General features: G+C 40.2%; 1 protein-coding gene across 14 annotated transcripts in view; it reads right to left on the reverse strand.

Moving 5' to 3' along the window:
* Nucleotides 1–2,842, reverse strand: part of Znf638 (zinc finger protein 638) — a 72,909-nt gene extending 70,067 nt beyond the window's left edge. For 12 of the 14 annotated variants that reach the window (XM_050165323.1, XM_050165329.1, XM_050165324.1 and 9 more), the window contains exon 1: nucleotides 2,697–2,842. The gene's annotated coding sequence lies outside the window, so the exon portion shown is untranslated. Of the gene's footprint in view, nucleotides 1–2,686 lie in introns of all 14 variants that reach the window. The other 2 variants (XM_050165315.1, XM_050165316.1) reach the window with 2 other exon arrangements.
* Between the last annotated feature and the right edge of the window lie 12,351 nt (nucleotides 2,843–15,193).

The following is a 15,193-nucleotide window of genomic DNA, read 5'->3' on the forward strand; positions in this document are numbered from 1 at the left end:
GACTTTCTTTTTTTTTTTTTTTTTTTCCCCCGAGACAGGGTTTCTCTGTAGCTTTGGTGCCTGTCCCAGAACTAGCTCTTGTAGACCAGGCTGGCCTCGAACTCCCAGAGATCCGCCTGCCTCTGCCTCCCTGGGATTAAAGGCGTGCACCACCACCGCCCGGCCCATTTGGACTTTCAACCACAAATTTCAAATGGAACAAAGGTAAAACAATAAAAAAGCTGGATATAAATGAGGGCTTATTAACTTAGTCACAGCAATTTTTTTCCTTTTGCTGACCTCTAAATTATCACATTTCAATGTTCACTAGCTCCTGTTTTCTTGGAAAACAACCCAAACTGTGGGGGTACCTATATATTAAAAGTACTGCTTCGTTATAGCTTTCATTAAGAAACTGGACAGTCTTATTCAAACCTTACAATGGCAAGACACAATGAACTAAGTATTTCAGGCTCTGACACTTAGGAGCTGAGTTCATGTATTCACTACTGATGCATCCAATATATGCCTGTTACTTAGACACAAAGAGTAACATAATTGTTTAATTATTACAAAGCAAGCTCAAGTCAGCAATTCCAGCACTTGGAGTTACCACCCTGCCTCTGCCTCCAAGTCCAAGGCCACCCTGCTCTGATCTACGTAATGAGTTCTAGGATGGTGTGTGCTACCCAGCAAGATCTTATAAATAAATAATCAACAAACTCTTACAACAGATTCTGGTAAGTGAAATAAAAGGAATGTATAAACTGGATAGATGTAAAACATTGTCAAGTTTGATAACTTTCAATTCTATTAATTTAATCTAAATTCCTTTTTTAGTTGAAAGGGAGTATCTATAGGCTGCAATTTTCTATGAGGCGATATTACCTAGTCACATTAAACTTAAAAAAAAAAAGTACAGCTGAAATTCATTAAGAAACATCTATGGATAGGAGCATTCCATACTCCATCTCAGTGGTCATGCATATAACAAGAAATACCAAGAAGCAAGTAGTATTACTTTACAAATAAGAAAACAAAGTTCAGAAAAACTAAAGCAATTAATGTCTCACAAATAACAGTAAGAAAATAACCGATTCGAATACATAACTTCTGGTTCCAAGGCCTATTCTCTGTACATTAAACTCGTCATTTTTGTCTATTACATAAAAATTAAAATGTCGAAAATATCCTTAGAAAACTCTTAAGACATCCAGAAAGAGGTGACTGTGAAAACCTTTTTTAAGCACAGGCCACAACAAATGCAAAAACTAAAATTAGTATACAAAGTAATACATGCATGTCAAATGAATACATTTTGAAACAGTTTGTCAAAAGAAATGAAGAAGACTTGTGATTTCTTTCAGCTGTTTTATCTTTACCCACTGGTTTCAACACAAATAACAAGGCAGGGAATGGCCTAGCATATTATAGTGTATTACATTTTGGATTCCACATATCTGAAAGTACACATTACAGAATATGGGAATATAAAAGTCAAATTTTATAAAGCAGAATGCAATATATGCCCATTAAATTTGAATTGTATAATCATTAACAACATTTAGAAGAACGTAATAAACAAGTTTTTTTCTGTGTCAACGTCCTTATATTTTTTGTTGAAATCTTTTTCCAGTTTATCATTTTAAACTTGTAAACCGAAGCAGTAAACACAACTTCCTTGAAAAACGAGTTAGCCCTTCATACACAACGACGGGAATGGGGTGGAGATTGTGTGTGTGTGTGTGTGTGTGTGTGTGTGTGTGTGTGTGCGTGCGCGCGCGAGTGCACAGTTTTAAAACTGATTTAGGAAAGATGAATTCCCATGGTTAGATGGATCCCGGTGACTGGCTTTTTTTTTCTTCAGAACTTTTCACACTGAGTATTCCTTTCAGAATTCCCAAACTGCCAAAGGGTTTGGGAATTTATTTAGTATTTTAATACTAAATAGCTCAAGGCTACAATCATTGTCTAGCTCAAAGATTTTGTAATACTGAGACTCCCTCATAGGCAATTACTTCAAACAACAAGGATGTCTGAAACATCCTCGGGGATGAGAGTCAGTAGTATAGACATCTTCTCTTGGAACAAAACAGGCCCAAGTCTGGAAACCACACCAACACTGGCAGTTATCCCTGACGTGCGGTGTTCACGACTCCTCTTAAGAATGTGGAAGTGTCACCGCCATTTACGACATCCTAGAGCCGACATTCTCGGCTGCGCTGCTCACTGGGGCGCTTGGTCCGCAACACCGCACGCCCCCACCCCAGCCCCCCTCAAGGACGCAGTTCAAGCAGGGCTAAGGGAGCACGCGGCCCACAGGGGCTCCGAAAGGCGCCCGAGCGCGGCGGCCGCCCCGACCGGCTCGCTGTCAGGCCGGAGGAGCGGCAGAACCGCGGCGCAGAGGAAGGGGCGTCCGGACCTCCCCGAGGGCGCCGCCCGCTCCTCCGTAGGGCGGCGGCATCTGGCGGCTGCGCCCAGCGGCACTGCGGCGCGACGGCGCGGTCGGTGAGTGGCGAGGGGAACGGACTGCGGCCCAGGCCCACCCAGGGGTCCCTCCGCTTTGCCTGCCCCCGCCGCCGCCATTTTGTGCGCAGCCGCTGCGACACATACAATAGTCGACCGCGACCTCAGAGGGACGGCTCGGGGCCTGCGCCCAGGGCCTCTGCCTTCCAGCCCACGGCTCCCCGCAAGGCAGCCGTCCTACCTATGCCTACCGACTAACAGCTGGGTCTCATCCGTGCCCCACACAGTTTAGCACTCGGCCTCCAGTCACGACGACGAAGCAGCCACCTCCTCCATAGGGCTACACGCATGCGCACCTTCTCTTAGCTCCCTTGTCCACTCATCGCGCCTGCGTGCCTCGGGCCAGACGTTCGCTGGAGACGCTACTCGGGCAGGGCCGCACTCTGCCGAGAGGGGGCGATCGCCTGATTTGGCGGGGTACCATCATTCAGGTCCTTGCCAGCCACCCCTCCCCCACTCCATCCCCCGTCCGGCAAACCAGGCTGGTCTTTAAGCCTCCTCTTTGTCATGAACTCTTCCCTGATCCCTGTTTCCCCAGAATCACAAAGTAACGTTCACGTCGCACTTATTAGCATAATAATTTAAATATGTTAGGTATCCCCAGCCTTCATCTCTTAACCTTTTTTTCTTTTGAGATTTCGGTCTCACCATGCAGCCCTGAATGGTCTGAAACTTCCTATGCAGACTAGGCTGGTTTCAAACTGAACAGATTTCACCTGCCTCTGCCTTCCAAATGTTGGAATTAAAGGAGTGTTCCACTACACCCAGACTTATCTCCCTACCTTTTAAAATGGGAAATTAGAATGGAATGAAAACTCACCAAGATAAAAGCCCTAACACTGGAAATCCTTTTATGTAATTTCACAATTCAAACAAACAAAATACCTGGGTGGTAAATATTTATCTTGATTTTTACCCATGAAAAATTTTGGATTAAGAAAAATTTTAAACTGTCTCTTCAATGCCCTGTCCTCTCAAATTGACTCAATTATGCCAAAGGAAACAGGCACTGCAAAAAAAAAAAAAAAAAAAAAAAAAAGGCAAAATTCAATCCTTGCCAACTAGGTAACATAACACACAGTGACACCCTGCTTTGAGACTTTCACATCTGTTTTACAGACCACAATATTCACACCAAAACAAGCATAGGAAGCCTGACTCGGTGGTGAACACCTTTAATCCCAGCTCAGGAGTCAGAGGCGGGAGAATCTATTAGACTAGCCAGGGTCTACAGATTCCATCTCAAAGGCCAGTCTGGGATTCGCAATGAGTTTGAGGCCAAGTGAGTGAGAGGGTAAGACACTGCCTCAAACAGGAGCTTCTTTAATACCTCTTTCTCACATCTAGTGACTTGACTGTCTTTTATCAGAAGATGATTCTTTAAAAAAAGCTTGTTTTTGTCAGGCATGGTGGCACACACCTTTAATTCCAGCAATAGCATTCGGGAGGCAGAGGAAGGCAGATCTCTGTGAACTCAAGGCCAGCTTGATCTAAGTAGAGAGTTCAGTAATGGGAACTGAACTTGAACCCTCTGGAAGAAAAGCAGTACACACTCTTAACCATTGAGCCATCTCTCTAGCCCAGAAGGTAATTAATATATATAAAGAATATCTTCTATGTGTGTTGTGTGTTGATGGGATAGAGGTATGCCTTACAAAGAATATTTATCTTTTGTTAAATTTAGTTTAACTCCTTTAATATTCTCTCTCTCTCTCTCTCTCTCTCTCTCTCTCTCTCTCTCTCTGTGTGTGTGTGTGTGTGTGTGTTTTGTTTTTCGAGACAGGGTTTCTCTGTGTAACAGTCCTGGCTATCCTGGAACTAGTTCTTGTAGACCAGGCTAGTGGCCTCAAACTCACGGAGATCTGCCTGCCTCTGTCTCCCAAATGCTGGGATTAAAGGCTTGCGCCATCACAGCCTGGCTAACTTCTTTAATATTCCCTGTCTCTGCCATTATAAACTTTAAATTTTCATGCAATCAAATCTATCTGTAGGACTCAGCCAGGACAAGCTCAACAGAGGCCCAAATCTCAGTAGTTTATCCTAAGGCAATACCTGGTTCCAAGAAAGCTCACAAACAGAGACCACCCAGGCACCACCCAAAAACAGGCCATCCAGAGGAAATTCCTAATATTCCAAACATTGTAGATAGGATCACCTGTCAAAACACACCCATTGCTTTTCACCAGGACATCCCTAGACAAATGTCAGCCAATCAGGAGTCCTGAACCTTAGAAATCCCTCACCCCAACCTTTGCTATTATAAAAACTCAACCCAAATGAGCTCAGGGCTCTCTGATCACGCAAATACATTGGACACATAGAGAGTCCAAGTTTGAACTTGAATAAGAATAAAGGCTCTTTGCTTTTACCTATAGTACTAGGACTCCTAGATAGTTTTTGGATCTGGACATAACTATCCTTTTTTTCTTCATGACTTCTACATTTTCTTTGTAGTCTAGAAAGCCTGACTCTATCTCTTATGTGGTGTTTTGAATAAGAATTGCTCCCAAAAGCTCATATATTTAAATGCTTAGTCATCAGGGAGTGGCACTATTTAAGAAGGATTACGAGGTGTGGCCTTGTTGGAGGAAGTATGTCACAGAGGAATGGGCTTTGAGGTTTCAAAAGCCCACACCAGGGGAAACAGTCTTGCTTTCCCTCTCTCTGCCTAGGGATCAGGATGTGCCTCTCAGTTACTGCTTCAGCCACTGCCTCTGTGCCTCCATGCTCCCTTCCATGATAATGGATAACCCTCTGAAACTATAAGCAAGCTCCCCAGTTAAATGCCTTACATGGTGTCTTTTCACAGCAAGAGAACAGTGACTAAAACTGAAGCTGGTACTAGGGACTGGAGAATTGCTGAGACAAGTCTGACCATATGAATGAATATGAAAGTTTGGGATTTTAAACAAGAAAAGTGCTTTAAACAAGATGCTTTAAGCAGGGCTTAATGGGCCATACTAGTAGGATCATAGAAAACAATGAGGGCAATTTGAGCTGTGGGGGTCCAGTTCAAGAAGTTTCAGAGGGGAAGAATATTAGTAAGTGGCCTAGAGACCATTCTTATGATAATTGTGGCATGAATGTGGCTGCTTTTTGTCCTTGTCCTAAAAATCTTTCTGAGGCTAATCTGAAGAGTTTTGAATTAATGACACTGGCAGGGGAGATTTCAAAACAGCCTAGTGTCATGTAGTTATTAGTAATCATTCTTATTTAGATCCATAATGGAAAGAAGCAAGATGGACAAAGAGAAATACAAAATGTACAGTTTGAGGTAAAAAGGAGTACCAGGAAGTATAATGGAGCTAAATCCAGCACTCCAGGAGATAGAAAGTTTAAAGAAAAGTCTGATGTTAAGCCGGGCGATGGTGGCTACGCCTTTAATCCCAGCACTCGGGAGGCATAGGCAGGTGGATCTGAGTTCGAGACCAGGCTGGTCTACAGAGCTAGTTCCAGGACAGGCTCCAAAGCCACAGAGAAACCTTGTCTGGGGGAAAAAAAAAAAAAGTCTGATGTTAAATGGGATAAAGGATGTGGCAACCTCAGGGCAAGGACCTACTCAACTAAACTTCCAGTTTATGAAAAGAAATTAAAAGAAATCTTAAACTGGTAGGGAAACCATCAACAACAGAAAACTGCGGCAAATGTAATAGAAAGAGGGAGACAAGTTCGAGTCCCAGCAAGCAGCAGAACTAAGCAATGTCAGTCACAACAACATGGTTCTGATTTTAGAGTTAAGGATATAAGAAAGGGGTTATTGAATCTCCCTCCATGGCTAAGGAAAGCTCCTGAGGCCAGGCTTATGTCAGGAGGTCCAAAGAGGTCATTTCACGAAGCTGTGAAGGCAAGGTTTGAATTGTGTTGGAGATGCCAGAGTCATAGAATACCTGCCAAGGAGAGCAGGTGTGGAGCCAGCTCGAGAGAGAAGTGTGTTGCAGTCAACAAAGCTGGAAGGAGATGGAGTTCTAAAGAGCGTTTTGACACTGAAGATGGAGATCCAGAATTTAGGACTTACCCTGCTGGTTTGGGGTCTTGTTTTGGTCCAGTATTTCCTCATTATGCCCCCTTTATTCACCTTTGAAATGGTAATGTATATTCTGTGCCATCGTGTGTTGGAAGTCTGTTATCTGCTTTTTTGTTTTACAGGGGGTTATAGTTGAAAAATTGCAATGAGTTTCAAAGACTTTGAACTTGGGATTTTTTAAACAGTGTTGAGACCATAATACACTATGGGAACTTAGTTGAACGAAGTTGGACAGAATACATCTTTGCATTATGACATGACTACAAGCCTACGGAGACTATAGAAAGTAAAATGTGGTGTTTTGAATAAGAATGGCCCCCATAGACTCATATATTTGAATGCTTAGTCACTAGGGAGTGGAACTCTTTGATAGAATTACAAGGATTAGGAGGCATGGCCTTGTTGGAAGAAGTGTGTCAATGGGGGTAAGCGTTGAGGTTTCAAAAGCCCTTGCCAGACACAGTGTTGCCCTCTCTCTTTGCCTGCATATCAGGATATAGCTCCCACACTTCTTCACCTTCCTGCTGCCATGCAACCTGCCACCTTCCTTTCTGTGGCCATGGTCCCTGCCATGATGATAAGGCACTAAGCCTCTGAAACTGTAAGCAAGCCCCCAATTAAGTGCATTTTTTATAAGAGTTGCCTTGGTCATGGTGTCTCTTCTCAGCAATGGAATAGTGACTAAAGATACGTTAGAAGAACAAATTCCCAAAAATTATATAAAAGTCTCTAAATATTTCTAAATCTTTATTTACGACTATCCTAGTTACTTCTAATGTAAGTAACATTACATTTGACAGAGCCTTAAGTCATCTGAGAGCCTCACATGAGGAACTGTCTACATCATATTAGCCTGTAGACATGATGAAATAGCAAACAGGTTAAAATGTATATGGGGGTGCACATGTGTATGTGTATCTGGGTACATCTATCTCTGTGTGTGTGTGTTGAAGAGGGAGAGAGGGAGAGAGAGAGAGAGAGAGAAAGAAAGAGAGAGAGAGAGAGAGAGAGAGAGAGAGAGAGAGAGAGAGAGAGAGAGAGAGAGAGAAGGAAGGTGGGGCATGTTGTACACATGAGTGCAGATGCCAAAGGAAGCAAGAGGCATCAGATCCTCCCAGAACCAGAGTTAAAGGCAATAGTAAGCTGTCTGACATGAGTACTGGAAACCAAACTAGGAAGTATTGTTGTGGAATATTATTTTAACTGGACTAAGATGTGTTATATGTTTATGCTTCAGAATATTACTTTAACTATGTAAAGGTTTGTTACTTTTGTTTATGCTAGCCAGAAACATGCCTAAAGCTTGACTGAGCATTCAAAATTAATAAGTCTCTGTGTCATGATTTGGGAGCTGGTTGGTGGCCCAAAAGAAAAGCTTGGTGCAAAGTGTCTTTCTTATAATTGATAAAGGAGAACCCTGCCCACTATGGACAGTATTATCCCTAGGCAGGTGGTTCTAGACAATATAAGAAGGCTAGCTAAGCCATGAGCAAGGCAGCAAAACACTGTTATTCTATTGCTATTTTATCCAAGTTCATGCCTCCAAGTTTGGGCTTTGATATCTTTCAGTGATAAATTGTGACCTGGAAGTATAAGCTTAATAAACCCTTTCTAACCCAAGTTTCTGTTGGTCATGGTGTTTGAACATAGCAACAGAATGCAAAGTAGAACACCATCACAACTTTCTTGCCTATGCTTAAATATTTGATCAATGTAACATTTTTGAGATAAGATCTCGCTAGCTTCATTTTCTTAAAAATGAATAAAGTCAATCCCAAGAATTTCAAGTTTTAAAGGCAAACCATCGTTTCCTCATCTGACTCATATCTTCTCTTTAAAATAAATAAATCATCCTCCCCTGGGCTCCATATTCTGGACCACACCTTCAGTAGAAGACGTCGCGTAAGACAACCACCCACCACCCATTAACATTCTTTTTTTTTTTAAGATTTATTTATTTATTATGTACATAGTGTTCAGCCTCCATGTATGGCTACAGGCCAGAAGAGAGCGCCAGATCTCATTACAGATGGTTTTGAACCACCATATGGGTTGCTGGGATTTGAACTCAGGACCTCTGGAAGACCAGTCAGTGCTCTTAACCTCTGAGCCATCTCTCCAGCCCATTTAACATTCTTTAAAGCCCACCCAACAGCCCCAAACTGAACACTTCACCTGGGCTCCATATTCCAGTCCACACCTTAGGCAGAAGATTTCTGCTTTACTGGAGGCCATACCAGTCCTAGGGATACCAGAGACCAAGTTAGCACCCAGAATCCCAGAGGTACCACAGGTACATGGAACCCTAGAGGCAACAGTGGCACCCGAAACACCAGAGGTCACACAGGAGGCAAAAATCTCAATGGAGATACCACTACTGGACCTGAAGACTCCCTGGTCACCAGAACACCAGTCCACTCAGACCAGAAGGCCAAAGAGGAAACAAGAGACCAAAGGGAAAAAAAACATTCATCTAACAAAATAAACTCAAAAATCAGCACATAAATATATAACAGCCTCAAACCCAAATGACTAAAGGCCAGTGTAAGAACACAACAACAGCTATGGTACTATGATACCATCAGAGCCCAGCTATAGCAAGTGCTGGATATTTTAACACAGCTGAAGTACAAGATGATGACCTTAAGTCCAATCTTATGAAGACATTAGAGGCTCTTAAAGAGGAAATTAACAAATCTCTTAAATAAATCCAGGAAAATATAAATAAACAGGTGAAGGAAATGAATAAAACCATTCAAGACCTGAAAATGAAAACGGAAGCAATAAAGAAAACAAGCTGATTTGATACTAGAGATAAAAATTCTAGGTAAGCAAACAGAAAGTACAGACACAAGCATCACCAACAGAATACAAGAGATGGAAGTGAGAATCTTGGGCATAGAAAATATGATAGAAGAAATTGATACAATTGTAACAGAGAGTCCTGCTGAGCTGGCACATGACATACAGTGGTCAAAGAAAATGTTAAATCTAAAATGTTCCTGCTGTGGTTTAAAGAAAATGGCCCCCAAAGGGAGTGGCACTATTAGGAGGTGTGGCTTTGTTGGAGAAGATATGGCCTTGTTAGAGGCAGTGGGCTTTGAAGTCTCATATATGCTCAAGTCATGTCCAGTGTCTCAGACCAATCCTGTTGCTTCTGAGTGAAGATGTAAGAACCCTCAGCTCCTTCTCTAGCATCACGTCTGTCTGCACGCTGTCTTGCTTCCCACCATGATGATAATGGACTAAACCTCAAATAGTAAGCAAGTCACCACAATTAAATGCTTTCCTTTATAAGAGTTGTCATGATGTCTCTTCACAGCAATAGAAACCCTAAGATAGTTCCTAACACAAAACATCCAGGAAACATGGGATACTATGAAAAGACCAAACCCAAGACTATTAGGAACAGAAGAGGACTCCCAGATAAAAGGTCCAGAAAATATTTTCAATAAAATAATAGAAGAAATTTTCCTTAACCTAAAGAAAGAGAAGTCTATAAATCTACAAAAAGAACACTAAATAGACTGGACCAAAAAGAAAGTCCCCTGCCACATAATTATCAAAACCCTATGTACAGAAAAAGGAAAGAATATTAAAAATTACAAGGGGAAAAGGCCAAGTAGTATAAATATAGACCTATCAAAATTACACCTGATTTCATAACAAAGACTCTAAAAGTCAGAAGGGCCTGGAAAGATGCCTTGCAGACTCTAAGAGATGACAGATACTAGCCCAGACTACTATACCCAGCAAAACATTAAATGACCACAGATGGAGAGAACAAGACATTCTGTGAAAAAGTCAAATTTAAACATCTATTCACAAATCCAATCCTACAAAAGATACTAGAAGGAAAACTCCAACCCAAGGATGTTAACTATACTGAAGAAAAGAGAAAATAAATAATTTCATACCAGTAAACCAAAAGAAAGGAAGTGCATACACACACACTACCACAAACAACATAAAATAACAGGAATAAACAATAACAGGAATTAACAATCATTAGTCATCAATACCTTTCAATATCAATGTTCTCAATAAGAAGACAATAAATACCCAATAAAAAGACATAGGCTAAAAGAATGGATGCAAAAAAAAAAAAACAGGATTCATCCTTCTGCTACATACAAAAAACATACTTCAGCATCAAAGTCATACATTACCTCAGAGTAAAAGGTTGTAAAAATATTTTCCAAGCAAATAGCTCCAAGAAGCAAACTGGTATAGCCATTCCAATAACTAACAAAATAGAATTCCAACCAAATTTAATCAAATTAGATGAGAAAATATATTCCATGACCATCAAAGGAAAGAATACTTCATACTTATCAAAGGAAAAATCCAGCAAGATGAAGTCTCAATTCTGAACATTTATGCCCCAAATGCAAGGGCACCCACATTTGTAAAATAAACATTACTAAAGTTTAAATCACACATCAAACCCTATATATTAATAGTAGGAGACTTCAATACTCCACTCTCACCAATGGACAAGTTATCTAGACAGAAACTAAACAGAAAAATAATGGAACTAACAGATGTTATGACTCAAATGAACCCCAAAACAAAAGAATATACCTTCTTCTCAGCACCCCATGGGACCTTCTCCAAAACTGATCATATACTCAGTCACAAAGAAAATCTCAAAAGATATAGGAAAAGTGAAATAATCCCCTGCATCCTATCCACCATGAATTAAATCTGGATTTCAACAACAGCAGAAACAACAAATAAGTCTACAAACTCATGGACATTGCATAACTCTCTACTGTATAACTACTGAGTCAAGAAAGAAATAATGAAATTAAAGACTTCCTAAAATTCAATAAAAATGAATTCACAACATACCCAAACTTATGGGACACAAGGAGAGCAGTGGTAAGAGGAAAGGTCATAACAATAAGTGTCTTTATAAAGAAATTAGAGAGATCTCATACTGGCAACTTAATGGTACACTTGAAAGCTCTAGAACAAAAAGAAGTAAACACACCCAAGAGGAGTAGATGGCAGGAAGTAATCAAACTCAGGGCTGAAATCAAGAAAATAGAAATAGAACAATACAAAGAATCAATGAAACAAAGAATTGGTTGCTGTGGAACACCCCCTATGTACACTGTAAAGATTTGTCACTTGAATTGGTTTAATAATATAATGATGGGCCAGTAGTCAGGTAAAAAGTACAGGCAGGACAGTCAAACTAAGAATACTGGGAGAAAGAAAAGCAGAGTCAGACACTAGCCAGCTGCCAAGGAAGCAGGACATATAGAAAATGAGATAAGAAGCCATGAGCTACATGGCAAAACATAGATAAAAAAAATGTGAGTTAGGTTAAATGTAAGAATTAGGTCGTAACAAGCCTGAGCTATTGGCTGAGCATATATAACTCATATTAAGTATCCAAGTCAGTTATTTGGGAAGTAACTGCCGGTTCTTTGAGGACATAAGGTTAGGAAAGGGAAACTTCTACCTAAAGTTGATTCTTTGAGAAAATCAATAAGACAGACAAACCCTTATCCAAACTAACTAAAGGGCAGAAAGAGAATATTCAAATTAACAAAATCAGAAATGAAATGGTAGACATAACAACAGACAGCAAGGAAATCCAAAAAAATCATTAGGTCTTACTTCAAAAACCTATATGCCACAAAATTGGAAAATCTAAAAGAAATGGACAAATTTCTTCATATACTACTCACCTAGGTTAAATTAAGACCAGATAAACAATTTAAATAGACCTATAACTGCCAAGAAAATCAAAGTAGTATTAAAAGTCTTCCAAAAAAAAAAAAAAAAAAAACCCAGGTCCAGATGGTTTTAGTGCAGAATTCCACCAGACTTTCAAAGAAGAGCTAATATCAATACCCTTCAAATTATTACACAAAATAGAAACAGAAGGAACATTGTCAAATTCATTTTATCATGCCACAATAACCCTGATACACAAACCACACTAAGACTCAACAAAGAAAGAGTTATGATGTGGGAGTGTCATATATCAATCTGTTGATTTCATTGGTTAATTAAATAAAGAAACTGCTTGCCCTGATAGGTTAAAACATAGGTGGGAGGAGTAAACAGGAGGAAGAGGAAATGAGGTAAGACTCCTCAGACAGACACGAGATAGCTCTGCTCTCAGAGACACACGCGATGAAGCTCCGACTCAGGATGGACGTAGGCTAGAATCATCCCGGTAAGCACACCTTGGGGCGCTTACACACATCATTAGAAATGGGCTAGTCCAGGTGCGAGAATTAGCCTGTAAGGGCTAGAGTTCATGGGCCAAGCAGTGTTTAAATGAATACAGTTTGTGTGTTGTTATTTTGGGCATGAGCTAGCAGGCGGCCGGGGTGCTGGGGACGCAGCCCCGCAGCACTTATTAATACAGAGTTACATGAACATTGTTGCAAAAATACTCAATAAAATACAAACAGAATCCAAGAACATATCACAAAGATCATTTACCATGATCATGTAGGTTTCATCCCAGAAATGTAGGAATTGCTCAACATATGAAAATCTGTCAATGTAAGCCATCATATAAACAAACAGAAAGAAAAACCACACACATGATCATCTCATTAAATGCTGAAAAAGCCTTTAACAAAATCCCATACATCTTCATGATAAAAGTATTGGTGAGATCAAGGATACAAAGAACATACCCAAATATAATACAGGCAATATAAAGCAAACTAACAACCCAAATCAAATTAAATTGAGAGAAAATTAAAGTAATTGCAGTAAGATCAGGGATAAAGCTGTTCACTCTCTCCATAGCTATTCAATATAGTACTGAAGATTTAGCTAGAGCAATAAGGCAACCAAAGGAGAACAATGGGATACTAATTGGAAAAGAAGAAGTCAAAGTATCACTACTTGCAGATGATATGATAGTATACATAAATGACCCCAAAAATTCTACCGGGGAACTCCTACAACTAATAAATACCTTCAACAAAGTGGCTGGACACAAGAGTAACTAAAAAAGAAAAAAGAAAAAGTAGCCCTCCTATATACAGGAAATCAGGGAAACAACTACTCTTTACAAACAATAAATAGCCACAAACAATATAAAATATCTTGGGGTAACTCTAACCAAGCAAATGAAAGACCTGTATGACAAGAACTTCAAGTCTTTGAAGAAATTGGAGACCATATCAGAAGATGCAAAGCTCGCCCATACTTGAAAGACCCCCAGAGTTGGGAAACTCTCACTCAAGTCTCGGGATAACACAACCCCCCAAGAACTCACGAGAGATAGTCCTTGTTGCAATCACACGAGGTTTATTGACAGGAACCAGCTCACTGGGGCTGAGATTCATATCCCACGCAGGGGTAGAGGAGTTCGACCCCCAAGTAGCTGGGAGAAGGGGTATTTAAGGGAATAAACCACAACCCAAAAGGGGTAGGGAGGGCATCATTGGAAGATTCCGAAAATACCAGTGATAATCACAAGGGGCTAACTCCCTATTTCTCAAGATTGTTCTCAAGATTATAATCTAACTTTGTGGTCAGCCAGTTCCTGGAACAAAGTCACTGAACCAGCTAACCTAAATTTTTGGCTCTACTCTTCCTGCTAGGGGGTCTGGATTTATCCTGGTCTTTCATACTCATGGACCCATAGGATTAACATAGTAAAAATAGTCATCTTATCAAAAGCAATCTAAAAATTCAATGCAATCCCCATCAAATTCCAACACAATTCTTTACAGACCTTGAAAGAACAATACACAACTTCATATGGAAAAACAAGCAACCTAAAATAGCTAAAACAATCCTATAAAAAAAGAACTGCTGGAGGTATCACAATCCCTGATTTCACATTCTTCTACAGAGATATAGTAATAAAAGACAGAATGGTATTGGCATAAAAACAGAGACATTGATCAATGGAATCAAATCAAAGACCCAGACATAAATTCACACACCTATGAACACCTGATTTTTGACAAAGAAGCAAATTATACAATGGAAAAAAGAAAGCATCTTCAACAAATGGTGCTGGTCTAACTGGATGTCAGGGTGTAGAAGAATGCAAATAGACCCATATCTATCACCCTGTGCAAAACTCAAGTCCAAGTGGATCAAAGACCTCAACATAAAACCAGATACACTAAACCTGCTACAAGAGAAAGTGGGAAATAGCCTTGAATGCATTGACACAGGAGACAACTTCCTGACTAGTTCACCAATTTCACAGGCAAAGATCAACAATTAATAAATGGGACCTCAGGAAACTGAAAAGTTTCTGTTAGGCAAAGGACACAGTCAATAAGACAAAACAGAAGCCTACAGAATGGGAAAAGATCTTCACCAACCCCATATCTGACAGAGCACTAATTTCCAAAAAATATAAAAAAACTCAAGAAACTAGACATAAACCACCAAATAATCTAATTAAAAATGGGGTACAGATCTAACCAGAGAATTATTAACAGAGGAATCTCAAATGACAGAGAAACACTTAAAGAAATGTTCAACATCCCTAGCCATCAGAGAAATGCAAATCAAAACAACTATGAGATTCCATCTTACACATGTCAGAATGGCTACGATAAAAAAAAAAAAAAAACAAGGGACAGCTCATGGTGGAGAGGATATATAGTAAAGGGAACACTCTTCAATTCCTGGTGGGGATGCAACTTGTACAGCCACTTT

The sequence above is a fragment of the Alexandromys fortis genome, unplaced genomic scaffold, assembly GCF_014885135.2.
Source record: "Alexandromys fortis isolate MF-2015 unplaced genomic scaffold, M_Fortis_MF-2015_v1.1 scaffold_158, whole genome shotgun sequence".
Classification (NCBI taxonomy): domain Eukaryota; kingdom Metazoa; phylum Chordata; class Mammalia; order Rodentia; family Cricetidae; genus Alexandromys; species Alexandromys fortis.